Genomic DNA, 20,862 nt, shown 5'->3' with positions numbered 1-20,862 from the left:
ACCTGTCATCCCTTTATACACATACGGGGAAACTGAAATATTCAGGAACTTAAAGGACCTCACGAGGGAGCTCAGTCAGCAAGGCAGGCAACAGACACTGTGTCCTTGTGTCTGGGCTGGCAGCAATTTGGTGCCTCAGAGGAAAGGTGGCTTTGAAGGCCTTTCAGGGCCCCAGTTCTCATACCTGCACTGGGTCTAGAGATTGGGGATACAGTTGGATGGATCTGCAGATGGGTCTGCAGACCTGGGTCTGATGCAGGATCCATAGCAGAGTCCGCACCTTGGGAATGTTTCTTCTGCAGCACAGGCTTCCTCAATTCTCCAGTTATAGCTGCAGGGAAGGAGCCACAGGTTGGGCTCTGATGGTCTGCAAAGAAGAGGGGGCAGGTAGAGAGGGGTCTTGCCTTGTCCGCACCGATCCATAGCCAGGGACCTTCAGAACAGCTGCCAGACAATGTTTGATCAGGGATGAAATAGGCCGAGGTGACAACATCCTGCTCTCCTTGCTTTTCAGGGACAGTCATTAAAAATGAAACAAGGCACAAAGAGGCCCAGAAGGCCCCGTGCTCTCTGCAGATACAAGAGAGAGAGAAGTTCACAGCACGTCAGCAACAATATCCGTTTGTGTTGATTCCTCCGACCCGCCCAGTGGCCTTCCTGGCTGGGGCCAAGGAGGATCCGCGAGAGACAAGGGGGTGGTGTTTGAAGATACCCCTAGGATGAAGGATGGTCTTGGGGACGAGGGCTCAGGAAAGCCGTCTCTCTTTGCTCATCAAGGGGAGGTCTGCCTTGAGCATACTTGGAAAGAAGTTGCAGCCCCGTACCACGTGCCACAGTCTGTAGTTGAATGTTTGGAGGTTTTCAATTTTCCTTTAATAATACATTGATGTGGGCAGCTTGGGAATGCCGAACACATTCTCCCCACAAACGTTCAACTGCTGGGAAGGGCCTCGCCATCTGGCAAAGTGTATTCAGGGAGGAGACCGCTCTGGAGCCTCCCCGCCAGCCTCGTGGTTCTGAGGAAGCACCGGCTCCGCAGGCCGACTTCGTCAGTGTTTGTTGAAGAGTGTTTCCTCTGGCTTATGGAACAAAGCAGCTGTGGGCCACGGCCATCAGTGGTCGGCTTTCCAGTGGAATCCTGCGAGGGCTTTCTTGAGACGACCAAGCTGTAGGAATTTCTGCAGTGGAACTGGGATCAAAATGCTGGGGAGGCCATGAGCCCCAGGGCCAGACCATCAAGGGGCTTCAAGACCAGCCCCTGCCCGCTATGAATGCGTTTGTCCATGTCCCAGGAGGAAAACTCATTATGTCTTGCATTTTTATTTATACCTTGGGTGGTGTGTTAGGACATTCTTGCACATAAAGGAATACCTGAGACTGGGTAATTTATAAAGAAAAAAGGTTTAATTGGCATGTGGTTCTGCGGACTGTACAAGAAGCACGGTGCTGACATCTTCTCTGCTTCTGGGAGGCTTCAGGGAGATTTTACTCATGGCGGAAGGCGAAGCGGGAGCAGGCAGTCACGTGGCGAGAGCGGGGAGCATGTGGGTGGAGGAGGAGGTGCTATACACTTTTAAACAACCAGATCTTGGGTGGACTCACCATCACCAGGACGGCACCAAGCCACGTGGGATCCACCCCCACCATCTAAACGCCTCCCACCAGACCCCACGCCAATGCTGGGGACCACATCTCAATATGAGATCTGAAGAAGACATCCAAACTATGTGCAATGTTTTCTGCTTGTTTGTTTGTTTCCAAACATAAATATTGGTTTGCTAAACCTTCCAAGTATAGCTTCAGAAAATTGCCTACTGCAACTGGGGGGCTTAATGGCAGAAACCACATGGCCTGGGCTGGGGAGATGGTCCACCCTCTGCTCTCCTCTTGGTGCCTGACCGCCACCGACCCCAAGGTACCCAAGCAAGCTGGATGCCTTCCAATAAGGCTGGCCCCAAGGTCTCCCGGTCCTGAGACATTTAAAAGAAAAGCATATTGGGAGACCGAATGGGCAGATCGCTTGAGTTCAGGAGTTTGAGACCAGCCTGGGCAACATGGTGAAATCCCCTCTCTACAAAAAATACAAAAGTTTGCCGGTCATGTTGATGTGTATGTGTAGTCCCAGTCACTCAAGAGGCTGAGGTGGGAGGATTACTGGAGCCTAGGAGATGGAGGTTGTAGTGAACCGAGATTGTACCACTGCCCTCCAGCCTGGGAGGCACAGCAAAACCCTGACTCAAAAAATAAATAAATAAAATAAAATAAATAAATAAAAATAAAAAGATTATAGAAAATCTATTCTCTGTGAACTCCAAAGACATTCGTGGCATAAAGAAATGTGCATATGCCTTACAAATGGAGATCTTCCTGGAGTCCCAGCAGGCAGAATGGAAGGAGGGAGAGACGCCTTGTCTGTGAATTCCCGGGTGTGTTTGTGAGCCTCACAGTTTCCAAGGACCACCTCACCCCGGCTGTTCTGTGTCTGGCTTTCTGGGTGCTGCTAAGACACACTGAGGTTTGAGAACTTGAATCTGGTTCCAGAGCTCACATTACAGATGATGAAACCACTGCTGGGGACGATGCTTTGGCTAATCGAGGGCACAGGGACCTTCAGTAGCAGTGCAGTGAGTCTATTGTGGAACAACAGAGCATGTCTGTGTTGGCCCATGGAGTCGCACCGAGAGTTCTGGGACAGGCCGCCTCACATTGGTTGAGTGAATAATGGAGACACAGAAGGCCGAAGTGGAGGATCCTTGCATCTCCCTGCCCCTGCAGTCCTAGGTCCTTTTTATTCTTTCTTTCTTTTCTTTTCTTTTTTTTTTTCAGACGGACTCTCACTCTTGTCACCCAAGCCGGAGTGCAGTGGCGTGATCTCGGCTCACTGCAACCTCCACCTCCTGGGTTCAAGGGATTCTTCTGCCTCAGCCTCCTGAGTAGCTGGGATTACAGGGGCCTGCCACCATGCTGGCTAATTTTTGTACTTTTAGTAGAGATGGGGTTTCACCATGTTGGCCAGGCTGGTCTCAAACTCCTGACCTCAGGTGATCTGCCCGCATCGGCCTCCCAAAGTGCTGGGATTACAGGTGTGAGCCAGCCTGCCTGCCTGCCTGCCTGCCTGCCTTCCTTCCTTCCTTCCTTCCTTCCTTCCTTCCTTCCTTCCTCTCTCTTTCTCTTTCTTTCTCTCTCTCTTCCTTCCCTTCTTTCCTTCCTTCCTTCCTTCCTTCCTTCCTTCCTTCCTTCCTTCCTTCCTTCCTTCCTTCCTTCCTTCTTTCTTTCTTTTTTTCTTTCTTTCTCTGTTTCTCTTTCTCTCTTCCACTCTTCTTCCTTTCCTTTCCTTTCCTTTTTCCTTTTTCTTCTTTTCTTTTCTTTCATAGGGAAATACAAGGGATCAACGAAGAAGGGTGTGTACTCTGCAGTTGTCAGCAGGCACTCCTGGGGTGTGCAGCCCGAAGAGCAGGCTCCTCTTTGGGGCTTGGGCTGGATGCTCTTTGTCAGAACATGATATGGGATCCATGAGCACGAGAAGCTCCCAAAGACTGCTGTTCCGCCCAGCTCCTGACCACCTGGCTGAGGTTGAGGCTGCCCAATGCATACGCCTTCAGCCAGCCCATCTTCCTTTCTCTGTGGGAACTTCCTTGGCTCCACACTGGTTCTCAGCTTCACAGCGAGGCAGCTCTGGGGTCTGTGATTTTCCTGTCCAGCTTGGCCTCAGTGCGGAGAGACCCGTCTCCCACACGAGGGTGAGAGAGGCTGAGCTCTCTTCCTCCTTGTGATTTTTCTAATAGGTATGAGTCAGCCCCCCAGGAGGGTGACGCCAGACCCCTGACATCCCCACACCAGTTCCCAGAAGCTGGCTCAACACCTGGGCAACCCCAGAGATGCAGCCAAAGTCATGGCTTCCTGCAGGGCAGAAGGAGCCGCAGGCAGGCCTGGCACTTCATGCAGGGGCAGCCCGAGCACCAGGAAGGTGTGGAGTGCCAGTCAGCCTGTGTCTGTCCCGAGCATGGGGCATGGGCCAGAGTTGGCCTGTGTCTGTCATGAGCGTGGACGCTGGGCTGGGAGCCGAGTCTGTCCTGAACATGGATGCTAGTCTGGGAGCTGTCTCACTCCATCTCATGTGGTCTCAGGGGTGTCTCACCACATGGGCCCTAAAATATTAGGGTGTTTAGGGAGCAGCAATGCTTATCTCAGGGCCACTGGCCCCTGGTCACATAGCAGGATGGACACCCTCCATGTAGGCTCAGGCATATCTGCCTCCAGAGCCCTTAATTCTATCCTGATCAAGTTTGCATTTGTCTGTTAAGTTTGTTATTAAAAGCAGGTCATCACGAACAAATGGAACTGAGCCTTCTCTTCTTTGTTGTGTGTAATTCCCTGCCCTGGGCCATGAGTCTCATGGGGACAGCAGCTCAAAGTCCCTTTGGTCACTGGATAGGACCTGGACACGCAGCTCATGATTGGTGCAGACTCCTGAGGCCACATCTCTGCCTCACATGCTCTTGACTGGCAAAGGAAGACAGACATTAAGACAGAGAGGACATTGTGTGTCTTTGTCAGCTTTGTCAAAACTCACACGGCTGTAGATGTGTGGCTTTATTTCTAGGCTCTCGATTATGTTCCATTGGTCAATGTTCCTGTTTTGGTACCAGTACTGTCAAGTTTTGGTTACTGTAGCTTTGTAGTATAGTTTGAAGTCAGTCAAGTGTGTGATATCTCCAGGTTTGTTCCTTTGGCTTAGGATTGCTTTGGATATTTAGGCTCTTTTTTGGTTCCATATGAATTTTAGAATAGTTTTTCATAATTCCATAAATAGTTCTGGGATAATTGGCTAGCCATATGCAGAAGATTGAAACTGGGCCCCTTCCTTTCACCATATACAAAAATAAATTCAAGATGAATTAAAGACTTAAATGTAAGACCAAAACCTATAAAAATTCTAGAAGAAAACCTAGGAAATATCATTCTGGACGTAGGCCTGGCAAAGACTTCATGACAAAGATCCAAGAACAATTGCAATAAAAGCAAAAATTGACAAATGAGGGGTCCCCTAATTAAACTATAGAGCTTCTGCACAGCAAAAGAAACTATCAACAAACAGACACCGTACAGAAGGGGAGAAAATATTTGCAAATTATGCATCTGCAAAGGTCTAATATATAGAATTTATAAGAAACTTAAACAAATTAACAAGCAAAAATCAACCAACCCCATTAAAATGTGGGCAAAAGACATGAACAGACACTTTTCAAAAGAAGGCATACACACTGCCAACAAGCATATGAGTAAATGCTCTACATCATTCGTCATTAGAGGAATGCAACCAAAACTACAATGAGATGCCATCTCACAGCAGTCAGAATGGTTACGATTAAAAAGTAAAACAGTAACAGATGTTGGCAAGGTTGGGGAGAAAATGGAACACTTCTACACTCTGTTGAGAAGTCAATTTGGTTCAACAACTGTGGAATGCAGTTTGGAGATTTCTCAAAGAACTTACAAGGAAACTATCATTAGATCCAACTCTCCCATGATTGGTTATATACCCAAAGGGATATACATTGTTCTACCATAAAGATACATGCACACATCTGTTCATCACAGCTCTATTCACAATAATGAAGACATGGAATCAACCCAGATTTCCATCAATAGTAGGCTGGAGAAAAAAAATGTGGTACATGTACCTCATGGAATAATCTGTGGCCACAAAAAAGAGTGAGATCACATCCTTTGCAGCAACAGGGTTGGCGCTGGAGGCCGTTAACCTAGGCAAACTAATTCAGGAACAGAAAACCAAAGACTGCATGTTCTCAGTTATAAGTGGGATCTAAATATTGAGCAATCACGGACACGAAGAGAGGAACAACAGACACCCAGGTCTACTTGAGGGTGGAGGATGAGGGGAGGATGAAGATGAAAAGAAATACCTACCAGGTACCATGCTTATTACCAGGATGATGAAATAATCTGAACAACAAACCCCTACGACATGCAACCTGCACATGTACCCTAGAAACTAAAATAAAAGTTGTTTTTTTTTTTTTTTTAAAAAGAGAAAGGGCATTTGCTGCTGCGAGCCCCAGCCCAAGGCACTGTGCTTCCGCTTGTCAACCCCTTTTCCTGCGTGGATGAACATCTCTTCAGTGATTTTCTTTTTAGTCTCCAGGCAGGCACCTTTAGAGGCCACAGCTGCAGAACCCGGGGCCACCTTTGGGCCAGAGCTACCTCTGGGGGCATCCGCAGAGGTGAGAGGTCACCAAGAAGAAAGCTCCGGAGCCTTGGAAATTTGGAGTCAGGGGTGGGTCCTGTATGGGGATGTTTTCTTCCTGAGAACCCTGAAGGTGAAATAATGACGTCAGGTTTTCCTTACAGAAAAATGAGGCCTTACATGCCGAGTGGTGCATATTCCTCAATGACTCATTTGTGACATTGTCCTTACACAAAACCTTTCTGGAATTGGCCTAAGGATGCGTCAGGGTAGCAGGGGAAGTGGGTTAAAGGGCACGTGATGTGCTTCCCACAAAGTAGGAGGAGGCAGAGATGGTCCCACATTGAAACTGGAATCTTCCTTTGTGGCTGTACCTTGAACCAACACTGAGGATGAGTCTGAAAATACGTCTACAGAATATTGCTGTCCGTATTCATCGTCAGTGTCATTTAAATTACTGATTTGTGAAGGATTGTGACTGCTGGTGTTAATGGGGGAAATGGATTTCGGTGGATGCCTGCGGAAGGTGCTTCCTCCCTCAGCCTCGGTTTTCCTTTTTGAGGCCACGTTAGGGCACAGCGCTCTCCTGTCACCTGCCTGGCACAGTCCCCACCCACAGACACACAGACAGAGTCCTGCCAAGGCAAAGGCGAGGAAATGGATCCCCACAAAGGCTTATGTATCTGTGTCTTTATTCACTTACGGAAGAAACGGCAGGAGTCGCTGCCATTTTCATTTGCCTACGAAGGGACAAATACTGGTTTATTTTGTGTGTAAATTGTATAACTTTAAATGTCAACAAATACATTCTGTGATACTCTTAGGAATTTTTTTTCATTAAAATTAAATTAGAATGTGCATTTCCCGTTCTGTGTTGGAAGCCTCCTGCAGCCTGTCTTCCACAGGTATTAATTATCGTGCACGTGCCCTCTGTGTGCTGTGCATGGTTACATCACACATCTTCCAAAATAAGATACTCCAAATATTCAGGTGAGGATTCAATAAATAAAACAACTTACAAACCATTCCTTAGAAAAAAAGCATTTTTCAAACATTTTATCAACTCAGACGTGGGTTTCATTTATATGGTAATATTCAAAGGGCCCCTCTCGTGTTACCTTTCCAGGCCTCTCTGAGTAAATCCATTTTCAATCAGGGGTTTCACCTTGTAGGAGCTGTGACTCAAGGTTGCCCTGTGTCCATCCCTGGCCAGCTGACACTCCAGGGATATTATTCTACAGTCCACAACATGCACACTATAAAACAATACAGCATCACCTGGGAAAATTACAAGACCAGAATTTTTTCTCAAACTTACTAAATTTATGACAGTAAGAAGTTCATTCTGTCAGCAAAGGCTCTCCTTGAACATCCAGGGATGGGAGTTTGCAGGGCCCCTGTGTGCCACATCAGAGGTGTCACCAGTGCACCCAGTACCATTGGAGTTTGGAAATGTTAACAAATCTACTTACTGAAAAGGATTTTCTTTTTAAAAAAGGAAAGAGATTTTATGTCAGCAAACAGATGGCACACTGAGGAGATACAACCTTGGTTCAAAACAAAGGTGTGCTCTGAGAGAACAAAGAGGGGGGAATATCTTTTACAGAGAAAGTTCCCACCGAGGTTTCCACCCTTGTCCACTATGCAAATGAGAGATGCAAACATGCTCAGTTCTGATTGGTCCGCTCAGGTCACAGTCTTCCGTTAGGTCCAGGAGGTGAAATGGATTTTGCAGGCAACCATCAATTCAGACACTTGAACAGGAACAGAGTTGGAACACTGAGCACCCATGTGGCCTCGAGTCAGCCGCTGGCCTCTGGGTTCTATTTGAATTTAGGACCAGTTGCAACTCGAGATCTGTCTTGAGGGACTGGCTCCTTCAGGGTTCACAGAAGTTTTCCTGGCTTCTTCAGGCACCCAGCCTCCCTGTGCCACGGATGGTCCGGGGTGCCCGTTGCAGGGTCATCTGTGGGGTGCTTTCCACCCAGGGCCCAGGAGGTTATGTGCCTCCCTTTTCCCTAGGTCCTGTCAAGGGACAGTTCTGAGGCTTCAGAATCCAGCTGGGGATGACTGGAGCTTTGAAAGCAAATTTGCATGAAAAAAGCACCACTTCAAATTTGTTACAGAGAAATTATTCTAATGGGTGTTAGAAACAGAAAGAAGACTTTACTCAAGACTTGCAACCGGAGAGAGGGGCTGAGTTCAACTTAAATAAAAGAAGGGCCAGCAGAGATGTATGGTGGGGTGAGTGGAAGGGAGCCGGAAAACCACCAGGAAGAATTTGGCCGGATACCAAGAGTGCAGGAGGAAAGGTCTGGCCGGATGTCGCGCCGGGGGATCCTTCCTAGGCTGGCTTAGGAGTTTTGCTAACACTGGGCTCAGCTGAACAAGGACAAGCCCTCACGGAGAAGAAGGCTCAGAGGAGCCTCATGAATGTCCGGTTTAAGGAGTCCCTGTCCCGTTGGTTAGGGGGCCTGTGTCTGCGAGCTTTTACATTCGAAGGCCTATTGTTGAATAATTATCAATCACACCTCTTTTCTTCTCAGTCCTCCAAAGGGATGAACCCCACAATCCCCAGACCACAGATGGATCTCCCATGAGGAGAGGAGCTCTCAGGGAAGGCGGTTTTGGATACAGCAGGTTTCCCCATTATGCTATCCGTCAGTATTCACCTTTCCTCCGGGGCACGTTTTAGCTCATTGAACCAGAGGTCGGGTTAAGGTTAGGGCAGCCCTTCAAATACCTCCATTTAATTAACTAGCACATTGGACATGGGAAGTTTCAGGCAACAGTTGGTAAAGAAAGGAAATGTAAATTTCCATCAAAACAGAGCTGAGTGTTAAGTCCAGGGAAGCACGTAGAGAACGCCCACTCAGGTATAAACACACATTGCATTTTATGCAAATGCGTGTGACTAAATGCATTCATACAAATATGCAAATTCTGAGATTTAAAAAGATGGCTCACACATTCCTTTTTGTTCAGTCCAGGCAGAGTTTTCTTTTCTCTCATCCTTTCTGTGATTTCACACAAGAACAATCATATTTCTACACATCTTTTACTTCTTAAAGACGCTCCAGGATCTTTCTCTGTGAGGCAGCTTTCTTGGTCCTTCTCCATGCTACCTAGTATTTCACTGTGGGGATGAACCAGGATTACCGGAGTGGCTTCTCGCCCTGTTGCGGGCTTTTTGCAGCTGTGAACAAACTTGCCTCTTGCGACTTTGCAAATGCTGGCACTTTTAGGGGTAGGAGATTGATTCCCAAGGGTCAGATGACTGGGTCAAAGTGTATGTGCTTCCCTAATTGTAATAGATTTTGTTTTTCACAGAGGTTGTTGAACTTTGCATTTCCACCCTGGGTGTGAGTGCTCTTCCTCTTACCTCTCGGAGGCTGCAGAGTGGCATTGCTGGTTTCAACTTTTGCCATCATGACCTTCACTTGCACATCCCTCCTTCCACAGTCTGAGCACTGTTTCTTGCCCTGTCGGCCATTGCACCTGCTCATCTCTGAGCTACCTCTTCCTCTGTGTAGCAGATTTTCTCTTTGGACCTGCTACATGTACTCTTTTTCCAAATCTCTTGCTTGTCTATTGACATTTTGTTGCATTTTCACCATAGGAAGTGATTTTGATGTGTGTGAGGTCAAAGGCATCTCCTTTACAGCTCCAGAGCTCCCCATCAGCCAGCAGCCTGTGGTATATGTGTGGACTCCCAGGAGCGTCTGCAGTGAGCTTATTATTTTATCTTTCTCCAGTAAGTCTTTCATCTGTCTGCATTTTCCTCCTATTGCTGGTAGAAGGTAGGAGTGTGACTTTCTTTCCTTCTAAATGAGAGTGGTGCAGCCGCATTGATGGAACAGGAAGCCCCTCACTGACGCCGTCAGAACCACCCTTATCCTGTACTCAGCGGATCTCACACCTCCCGGCTTCTAGGACCTGCGTTTTCCACTGGCCCATTCCCCGACCAGTACCACACTGATTTTAGTGTAGCGGCTGGATGGAATCTTCTGGCGTCTGTGGCAAGGCCTGCGTCGTTCTTCTTGTGGCCCTTCCTGGGTGATCGTGGACAGCTTTCAGTCACCCTGCTCCTCTCAGCCTCGCCCAGGTCCCTCCCCTGAGGTGATGGGCCTGATGCTCCCCTTCCCAGCTCACATGGCATCGCGGTTTCCGCCACACTCACGGTCGACACCCGTGTTCCCACGGTGGTCTGCAGGGCTTTCCATGACCCCCTCGCCGTGAGCCCCTTCCCTGAGTCGCCCCAGCCACACTGGTCTCTGGCCTGGAGCACAGTCCATGTGTGTGCACGACCAACGCCTCCGTTGCCTTCCCGTGTCTGCATCACAGAAGCCCACCCTGGATGCATCTGGCAAACTACACTGCCTGCACCCGCCCACCCCTCACAGTCTTCCTCACAGGTGTGGCGCAGGGCGGAAGCAGGGAGCACAGGAGCAGCAGGAGCTCTGGGGTGCGTGCAGGGCCTGGTCTGAGGAGCAGGAGCTCTGGGGTGCGTGCAGGGCCTGGTCTGAGGAGCAGGAGCTCTGGGGTGCGTGCAGGGCCTGGTCTGAGGAGCAGGAGCTCTGGGGTGCGTGCAGGGCCTGGTCTGAGGAGCAGGAGCTCTGGGGTGCGTGCAGGGCCTGGTCTGAGGAGCAGGAGCTCTGGGGAGTGTGCAGTACCCAATCTGAGGGCCTCTCCCTCTTGCGTGCCTGCTCCACTTCCCGTCTTGTCTCTCCCCAGCTGCATCCTAACAGTTACCCTCTAAGGTTACCTTTAGTTCCGGTGCGACGGGGGTGCAGGAGGGACAGGGGACGCCTCCTACAGTGGCCTCAACTGTGGCCCCAAAGAGATGTGTCCGCATCTTAACCCCCAGAAGCTGAGAATATGGCCTTACTTGGAAAAAGGTCCTCAAAATTAAGTTAAAGAAGTCCAGATGAGATCATCCAAATTTAGGATGGGTCATAAATCCAGCAGCAACTGCCCTTGGAGAGACACACAGGGAGGAGGCTGCATGAGGATGGAGGCGGGGGTTGGAATGATGTGACCCCATGCCCAAGAGCACTAGGACCCCAGAGGCTGGACAAGGCAGGAAGATTCTTCATCCAGAGCCTGCAGAGTCTGAAAACCCTGGACCACACAGCAATGGCAAGATTGCCCATGATGGACATATCCTAGGACCAGAGCCCACACTGTTGGGTGAAGCCAGGGTTTGTTCCCTGGAGGGCATCCAGGAGGCAATGCAGAGCACCAGAGGCTGATCTGTGGGAGGGAATGAGGGAAACACAAGATCACCACGTCCACAGCAGGGGAACAATAGGCACTGGGCCAGGAAGCCGGTACGTCCTTCCAACACTCCAGAAAGGGCCATCCTGAGGGCTGAGCTGCATAGGGGATGGGGCCAGAAACCAAGAGGGCAGACAGGAGCCAAGTTGCTGCCCTGACACAGACACACCAAGCAAATAGCACAGGGTGGGCTGGCTGGACCCACCTCTGGAGGGGCTTCAGATCCATTTCCGCAACTAGTGCCTGGATACCCAGGCCACACACATCCCTGACCAGACACACACATGCAATCAACACACACAGGCCTGGCCTGGGCACACACACCCACACATTTGCAAAGACGTGGAAATGTGCTTGTCTATAATGAGGAAGGACACTTGCATTCAAGTGAGCTCCAGTGCACGTTCTGCAAAGTGAAAATCAGCTTCGAGAAACCCAAATGCTTGGACATCCACAACTCCTGTGGGGATTTATGCTTCCTGTTCCAGAAAGCACTCGTATTTCCTAACAGATAAGATGCAGGAAACGCACACGTGGATGCGTGGGCCTCGCTCGCTGCCTGCCGCCGTCCCTGCCTTTGCATGACACAGCCTGCCTGTCCTAGACCCGCCCAGCCCCTGCAGTCACTCCTCACACCTGCCCAGCACAGACCATGATTCTGCTCAGTTGCCTTTGGGGACTCACGCTCTAAGCGCAACCAAACAGAATGTCAGCACACACGCAGTGTACTTTCGGCAGCATCAAAATTTTAGTCATGTTTATCACATTTTTTAATGATAAAAAATTTGGTTTCATTGCGAAAGAATAAATCCATTGGCTCAAATCCCAGGGGCCTGTCTTCTTCCTTAGGTTTAACTTTTCTCCAACGAGTGGCTTGACCCTGGGACACACATCACTGGCTTCAGAGACTGCAGATTCGGAGGCAGATGCCAGCAGGTTGTCCAGGCTGAGGCTTGAGGCTACCGCAATGCTGGCTGGGCTGGGGTCTCCTTTCTTCTTCCACTCCAGCAGTGCAGGGAGCCGGCTGAGCCCCAGCAGCATCCCCAAGGGCTGGGGGTGATGTGAGCACAGGCCGGCATGAAGGCGGCTGCCAGGGCCTGGTCTCAGTTCCACGCCCTCCCCATGAGGTGGGCGCTGAGGGCTTCCAAGTGCCCTGGATCAGGGAGTGACCTTTTCCCACAAGTCTGGCCCCCTGTACACCATACTCCACAAAACGGGGTGCAAGTGCTTCCTCCAGCACTGCCCTGAGCCGCAGTTTCACGCCATCGCCTCTTCTGCCTGGGGTTGTTTGCAGCTCTTCTAGGGCATGGAAGGAAGAGAAGGTACGCCCAGGTGAGGTGAGGAATCCCTTGCTGTCTGTTCTATGTTCTTGTTTCAGTTTCTAAACAATCTCAAAAGGCAGGCATGTGAGTTCTAGCTTATAAATAAGGAAACTGAGGCAGATACCGTGCTTCCACTGAATGGCTAAAGGTGCTTCAGAGTCTGTGTCTCATTTACAGGGATGGTTTTGTGTGGGGAACTCTGCAGACCCAAAACACTGACTGGGGGAGCAGACGCGGAGCCACATCCCACGCTGGTGGCCACCTGGCCTGTGTGGTGTGCCTGTTCCCTGACAACAGCTGCCCTCCCATGCGGCCATGTCCTGCCCACCATGCTCAGGACCAGCAGGGAGGGTGTTAGGCTTAGGGTCTGGCCATGTCACGTGTCCAGGGCAAGAGTCTATCACTGGTGATCTTTCTGCTCTCAGATCTAACCTCATGCAGAGAACTTGGCTCTGAGGGCCAGGGCGCTGGGGTGGTTTTGGGCAAACTCACCTGGTATCTCCGTGCTCTGGTTTCATCCCCTGAGGGGGAGGGGTGACTTCCTGACACAGCTATCGGGACTGTGGCTGGGGCCCAGTGCCCAGTGGCATCACAACAACAGCCCTGGAGGCTGAGGTCCATCATTCGCCATGTGTCTCAGAAGGCAGCTCCCCACGGGGGAGGAAGAGAAGATGCCACCGCACGAGTTCGCTCCTGGAGGACTCACATGAGTCACGTGATGGGTCTTGGAGAAATAAATGCAGCTCTGGTGTTGCCCCTGGACCCACTGCAGAGGTTTGCAGGCTGCCAAGCACGTGCCTGCCATCCAGAGGGGAGGGTGGAGTCCCCACGGGCGCCACGTCCTGGTTGGGTGTTGGGGCCTGGTGCATGGTCTGGCTGTGGCTGCCCTGCATGGAAGGCACTCCCCAAGTGTCTGCAGGACACAGCACTGATGTAGGAATCTGCTGCAGAGAGCAGAGGGCCAGGCTGCTCCGAGTCCCTGGGGACTGAGAGCTTGGAATGGCACCTCCCCAGGCAGGCCTCAGGGGCAAGGTGTGTCCAAGGCTTTCTCCTCGCATCTCTGGGACCTGCAAGAGGACAGGCACAGCCGTCAGCAGCTCACCCCACCGTGGCTCCCTGGGCGGCTCCTCAAAACAGTCGTGCTTGGGCCAACATGATTTTATAGAGGAGAAACTAGCTTAAAAGAGGGTAAGTACTTTATCCAAGGTGGGCCAGCTTCCGTGGAAAAGCTCGTATTTTAAATGATTCTGTGTAATGCCAAAAAGTCTGTGTTTGTTACCCTGGGATCCCAGACTTTTCCATCTCCTTCACTCTTCTCTTCCCTTAGATTCTCCCATTTCTCTCTCCTGTCTCCTCCTTTCCCTGTCTCTCCCTCTCTCCTTCTCTCACTCCCCTTCTCTGTCTGTCTCTGTCTGCCTGCTTTCTGTCTCTCTCTCACACTCGCTCCCCTTCTCTCTATCTCTGTCCCTCTACCTCTCTCTCAGGCTTTTCTGTCTCTCCTTCCCTCCCCCGGCAGTGGAAGGGCCTCTAGGACTTTCTTCCGGAAGTTTCCCTGCACGTGGGGAGCTCCTCTGCTCCTAAGCAGGGACCCTTTCACGCTCATCTCCCATGTTCCCTCCGGGGGCTCTGCGCTCACTCACCCCAGCCTCCACTCCTGCCCTCATTCCCCTCTTTCCTTTAGCTGAAGGAACAGGGTATCTGAGGCTTGCTGTTAGATAAACCTGTCTCATGACTAAACTTCCCATGTCAAGCAGTGAACAGTCTTCATCCCTCATTGAACAGGAGGTAAAACAATGGATTAGTATGTCAGCTGAGTTGTTTAAAATTGCGTGTGGACTTTGTTGGCCTTCTTGTCTCTAAGTGGTCTGCATGGAGATGGAGTCCCCAGACACCTTTACAGAGAGCGCCTGGTGTCCGAAGTCTAACAGGAGAGTCGGGACCTGCCCACTGCTTCGTTCCACCTTGAATCCCCCCAGATGCTGGAAGCAAACACACACTGGCGTGTTTCACCCACTCATCTTCGAGGCCTCCAGAGCTGACTTGAATCACGCACAACACAGTGAATCCAAGCTGGAGCGGGCAGCTCCCCGCTACCCTAAGAGGGTATGAGACTGGCTCTACTGCCCTGTCTGACCCCACACACCTGCCGAGCTGGCCCCTTGCTGCCTTTTTTTAATTTAGGAAGCCCAGGTGGATTCCCACATCCCCACATTCACATTTTCTTCTGAAAATGGACCGCCATAATTATATGTTAAATATGATTCAAATCTGCAGGGAACTGTGACTGAATAAGCATGGAAAAATTAATGAAAAGTTTAATTATTATAATAATACCATTAAAATCTAATAAAGAAAGAAAAAAGTGGAGTTCATTTTATTTTAGCTTGGGCATCTAATATCATTTTTCCCCCTTTAGCAGAACTATAATTAAGTTAGACTTGGGTTTTCAGAAGAGCTGAATTATCTGCATTGGTGCTTAAAAATATTAGGGAGCGGCCGGGCGTGGTGGCTCAAGCCTGTAATCCCAGCACTTTGGGAGGCCGAGACGGGTGGATCACGAGGTCAGGAGATCGAGACCATCCTGGCTAACACGGTGAAACCCCATCTCTACTAAAAAATACAAAAAACTAGCCGGGCGAGGTGGCGGGTGCCTGTAGTCCCAGCTACTCGGGAGGCTGAGGCAGGAGAATGGCGTGAACCCGGGAGGCGGAGCTTGCAGTGAGCCGAGATCCGGCCACTGCACTCCAGCCTGGGCGACAGAGCGAGACTCCGTCTCAAAAAAAAAAAAAAAAAAAAAAAAAAAAAAAAAAAAAAAAAAAAAAAAATTAGGGAGCAGGAGAGAGGAACCTGGGAGACAGCGTGAGATGGCCCATGTGCAATGCTCTCCTGTGGCACCCATCATGAGGGCTGCCACTCTTGGTCGGTCCTCGCTTCCCACCGCTTTTAATGATTGGTTCGTCTCCAGTGGCTCTGATTCCTTCTTTGGCCTTTCACCTACAAAGTATCCAGGTATTTAAGGCTAAGGGTATTAATTCAATTAACAATAATGTAAAAGCAGGCAGATGCTCCATGGCAAAGAAAGTCTCCTCTCTTCACTCTTGGCCTCACATGAACTCACAAGAGACCCCACTGTAAGCGCCACCACCAATATTAGCTACTTGATTTTCAAGTGAAAGGAACATGTTTTTATTCCTCAAATGGTTTTGATGAAAACTAAACAGGATCCTTCCCTCACGGCTTGGAGGCCAGGCATGGAGGTAGGAGTGCCAGTCTTTGCCTCAGGATTGACTTAGTAGGAGACTATTTTTTTTTAATAGATAATAATTGGCTTCTACTGCTAATTTATCTTGAAGAGCGTGTGTTCCTCTCTGCATCCCCCTCTCCGTGTGCGGGTGTAAGAGGGAGACGTGGGATCAGGGGCTTCGCTGACCAGCCCTCAAGTTCTGCGGTTCATTCACTGCTTTGTCCCCCAGAGAAGCCTCCCAGAGGATGCCCCCCAGAGGACACTCCCCAGAGGACGCCCCCCAGAGGATGCCCCCGAGAGGACACTCCCCAGAGGACGCCCCCCCAGAGGACACTCCCCAGAGGACGCCCCCCAGAGGATGCCCCTTAGAGGATGCCCCCCAGAGGATGACCCCGAGAGGACACTCCCCAGAGGACGCCCCCCCAGAGGATGCTCCCCAGAGGATGCCCCCCAGAGGATGCCCCCCCAGAGGACGCTCCCCAGAGGACGCCCCCCAGAGGATGCCCCCCAGAGGACGCCCCCCAGAGGATGCCCCCCAAGAGGACCCCCCCAGAGGATGCTCCCCAGAGGATGCCCCCCAGAGGACGCCCCCCAAGAGGACGCTCCCCAGAGGATGCTCCCCAGAGGATGCCCCCCAGAGGACGCCCCCCAAGAGGACGCTCCCCAGAGGACGCCCCCCCAGAGGAGGCCCCTCAGAGGATGCTCCCCCGAGAGGACACTCCCCAGAGGACGCCCCCCAGAGGATGCTCCCCAGAGGACGCCCCCCAGAGGACGGCCCCCAGAGGACGCCCCTCAAGAGGACGCTCCCCAGAGGACGCCCCCCAGAGGACGCCCCCCAGAGGACGCCCCCCAGAGGATGCCCCCCAAGAGGACCCCCCCAGAGGATGCTCCCCAGAGGATGCCCCCCCAGAGGACGCCCCCCAAGAGGACGCTCCCCAGAGGAGGCCCCCCAGAGGACGCCCCCCAGAGGACGCCCCCCAGAGGATGCCCCCCAAGAGGACCCCCCCAAAGGATGCTCCCCAGAGGATGCCCCCCAGAGGACGCCCCCCAAGAGGACGCTCCCCAGAGGATGCTCCCCAGAGGATGCCCCCCAGAGGACGCCCCCCAAGAGGACGCTCCCCAGAGGACGCCCCCCCAGAGGAGGCCCCTCAGAGGATGCTCCCCCGAGAGGACACTCCCCAGAGGACGCCCCCCAGAGGATGCTCCCCAGAGGACGCCCCCCAGAGGACGGCCCCCAGAGGACGCCCCCCAAGAGGACGCTCCCCAGAGGATGCCCCCTAGAGGACCCCCAAGAGATGCCCCTGGAGGACGCCCCCTAGAGGACGCCCCCTAGTCACCCTTATCGGCAGCTCCCGTGGGTTTCCCTGTGTCTCTTTCAGTCCCGTTTCAGTGCTTTTTGCAGGCACAGCAGCAGCTTCTCAAATTTCAGAGCTTTTAGCCCAAAGAAACAAGAGGCCAAGCATCCGCTGCTGAAGCCGTCCTTGAGTGCCCTGCATGCATCATCCTTAAAGCCTCAAACACAGTCAGGATTTTCTCTATTTGTCTTAACTTCTCCACCCGCTCTCAGATCTGATGGTCATTAACATGCACATTTGGAATAATCTGGAGAGCATTTCAGATTGCGGACAGGCTGGCCCCAGGTTTTACCTGGGAGGGCCGTCTGAGGCCAGCAGGAATACTGTACCGGGGCTCAGGCTGTCACCCACAGCCAGAATGGAGAATGCTGTCCTGACGAAAGGCACCGCATCGTCTCATGGGCATGTTAACAAAAGAAAAAGGAAAAGAAAGAAATGGAATTAACATGATTCCCCATTAAGAAGTTCTGAATTGCTATAGTTCTAACAGTGTTTGCTTTATACCGTTTTATTACCAATTCCATATTTCCTGAATTGTATCTTGAAATCTCAGCATCAACTCTCTATTACAATCTAGCTTTAAAAATAAACACCCACTTGTAGATATGTATCTATATGTATTTATGCCTGTGTACACTTATTCTTAACAACTGATTTTTGACATGTCACATTAGCTATTTGGGGAAAACGTCATGTGGAAATCAAAGTGCATTTGGTCTCCGGCAAGGGGTTCGGAAACGCACTATGGGAAGACTTTGCAAAGCCTCTTTCCCCTACATTTCAGAAGTCATGAGCTGTTAAGGGAAACGTGGGCCATGTGTTTGAAAATTCATTGACACAGAAGTCATCGGCATACTTGGTAAGAGATAATTTGATGCCCAGAAAGTCTTCTCAACTAGTTTCTGTATCTTTAGCTTTTGAAAAAAGAGGTAATAACTGAAAACAAAATAATACAGAAACCTCAGAATATTAAAATATAGTAGAAACAGCAGACATGCACTATGACCAAACATGTTTAACTCGGTAGAAGGTAGTTCACCAACCCAAAGCAAATTTCTGGGAGCTCCTATCACTGGTTTACATAACATGGTGAAAACTGTTAAATGTCTTTCAGAGAAAGACTCATTTCGGTGACTACAGGCAGAAACACAAAAGAAATGTTGCATGTTCTTTCTCTTTTGAAACAGATAATGTTGTGCAACAAGCAGCATAATATCAAAGTTCTGAGCTTCTTTTTTTCAACTACCCCCTTTGCCTTTTTTCTTAGATTATAGGCCAGAGAAATCCCAAAATGTGAAAATGTGACCTTCGTTCGAGGACCACTGTGGCCTCTGCTCATGCTTGGAATGTGAGCAAAGAGGTGGCTTTCTATTTTTAGTTTGAGAAGTCCTTCATACTTTCTTTTTTTAGTATAAGCACAGTCAAATATTTCATTTATCATTTATATTCTAATGTTTGGCTTGTGTCAGCTACTCTGTAAGGTACAAGTTGACCAACCTTCTCTTGGTGAACAGGTGACATGTGGGTGGTCCACGGTAGGCTCAGTGGATTGGTCCATTGATAAATTCACTAAGTGGTCTCTGATCTTTATGTCTCCTTGTGATGCAAAACCATGGTCAGTGATGCCAGCACTACCTGTGTTAGTGTTTACCTGGTCAGCCCGACAGCTCTTCCTAGGGAGTAACAGGCTTCGGAGCAGCTCTGCCCAGAACTGTGGCTCTACTTGCTATTTCCATGCTCAGAGAAGACAGAGGGGTGGAGACAGACAGGGGGATAGCAAGAAAGAGAGGACTGGAGACCAGGGCCTGGCAATCTCTGAAGGCTGCCCGGTGCTGCTCACCAGGTTGTGAGGGTCAGGCGGGGTTTCAGTGGAAGCCCCTCTTGAGATCTGCTCTTCTGTCCAAGAATCTGGGGGACAGAATTGTGTATTTGGCCAAGCATGTTGGCTCATGCCTGTAATACCAGCACTTTGGGAGGCTGAGGCAGGTGGATCACCTGAGGTCAGGAGCTCCAGACTAGCTTGGTACATGGCGAAACCCCATCTCCACTAAAAATGCAAAAAATTAGCCAGGCATGGTGATGGGAGACTGTAATCCCAGCTACTTGGGAAGTTGAGGCAGGAGAATTGCTTGAACCTGGGAGGTGGAGGTTGCAGTGAGCTGAGATCATGCCATTGCACTCCAGCCTGGGCGACAGAGTGAGACCCTGTCTCCAAAAAAAAAAAAAAAAAAAGAAAAAAAGAAAAAGAAAAAAGAAAAAGGAAAAGAAAAAGAATTATGTATTTGCACATTTCTTTTCCTGCATAATTTAAAAAGAATAAAAATGAAATGTTTAAAAAGGTCAGAGATCCCCTCCCTGGCCTTTGAAAAGACACCTCGTCTTAGCTTCCCTATACATATATGAAGGAAAGAGGCCTCACATCAGGAGTGAAGAAATTCACTAACTCTAGAGCATCAGGAATGGTCTGGAAACCAACCTCAGCCTCTCTCAGATCACTGCCTGCCAGGAGGAAAAGCCCAGGTGCTCAGCACCTCAGTGGCCAGTCCTGAACCAAACCCTTGTCGAGGGCTGGCCTCTGCTTGCAAAAAGAAGTCTGCACCGTAGACTCCTCCTGCTAGCTCCTCCCAGCACAACCTCGTTTAAATCCAAGGGTACAGGAGCCCTGTAGGACATCAAAATTAATTTATGACATAGCAGCCCCAGCCTCTCTTAACTGTTCTTCCAGTTCTGGGCCTGAGTTAATTTGTATTTTATTTTGTTTTTAAAATTTCTTCCTAAGCATACACACGCATACACACACACACACACACACACACACTATATTTTATACATACCTGTAAGTGCATTTGTACTTAACATTGTAGCATAAACATCTTCTATGTTACTACAGATATTCTTAAATGTCCTGGAGCGTGAGCTTCACTTCACTCCTGTCTAACCCTATTCTACTTAGTGTTTTCTGGCATTAGGAATGTGGGTCCTTTGGCATCTCCCAGCCCCCCTTCCCTGCCCAGCCACCCCAGTCCAGGGGCCTGCATGCAGTAGGGAGCCCCAGGACCATTCTTCCCAGAAGTTCAGGGAGGCCCAGGGCTTGGGGTTAGCTCCAGGGCAGGATGGACCTTTCCCACCAGCCAGGTTGGATGGGGAACAATTGCCAACTCAGTAGCACCAGCCAACCTACTTCATCTCTGCACGTTACTTTTCACTGTACTTCTTAGGCCCTAATAAAAAATAGCCGCTTATTTTAAATAAAGGAAATGTCTTTCAGAAAATCAAGTTGTGTGTCTCGTCCTTGACATTGGCAAGCATAGCTTAGGCCTGAAGCAGGAAACAGAGTCTATGGTGTGACGGTTCTCAAGCATGCAGCGTCTGTGCATGCACTGAACGTGCACCCATTTCCTCTGCCTCCTTCTCCTTCACGCATCCGGAACTGCTGCAGGCAAGCAGTCACATCAC

General features: G+C 50.2%; 1 protein-coding gene across 3 annotated transcripts in view; it reads right to left on the bottom strand.

The window, feature by feature from the left end:
• Positions 1-20,862, bottom strand: part of MRPL36 (mitochondrial ribosomal protein L36) — a 1,017,194-nt gene that overhangs the window by 476,181 nt on the left and 520,151 nt on the right. The window contains exon 1 of one of the 3 annotated variants that reach the window (XM_050795348.1): positions 998-1,001. The exons of the other annotated variants lie outside the window; for them this stretch is intronic. The gene's annotated coding sequence lies outside the window, so the exon portion shown is untranslated. Of the gene's footprint in view, positions 1-997; positions 1,002-20,862 lie in introns of those variants that run through there. 3 annotated transcript variants of the gene reach the window in all.

Source organism: Macaca thibetana, chromosome 6 (assembly GCF_024542745.1).
Source record: "Macaca thibetana thibetana isolate TM-01 chromosome 6, ASM2454274v1, whole genome shotgun sequence".
Lineage (NCBI taxonomy): Eukaryota > Metazoa > Chordata > Mammalia > Primates > Cercopithecidae > Macaca > Macaca thibetana.
Note: the sequence above shows the minus strand (reverse complement) of the source record. Positions and strands in the feature narration are given on the sequence as shown.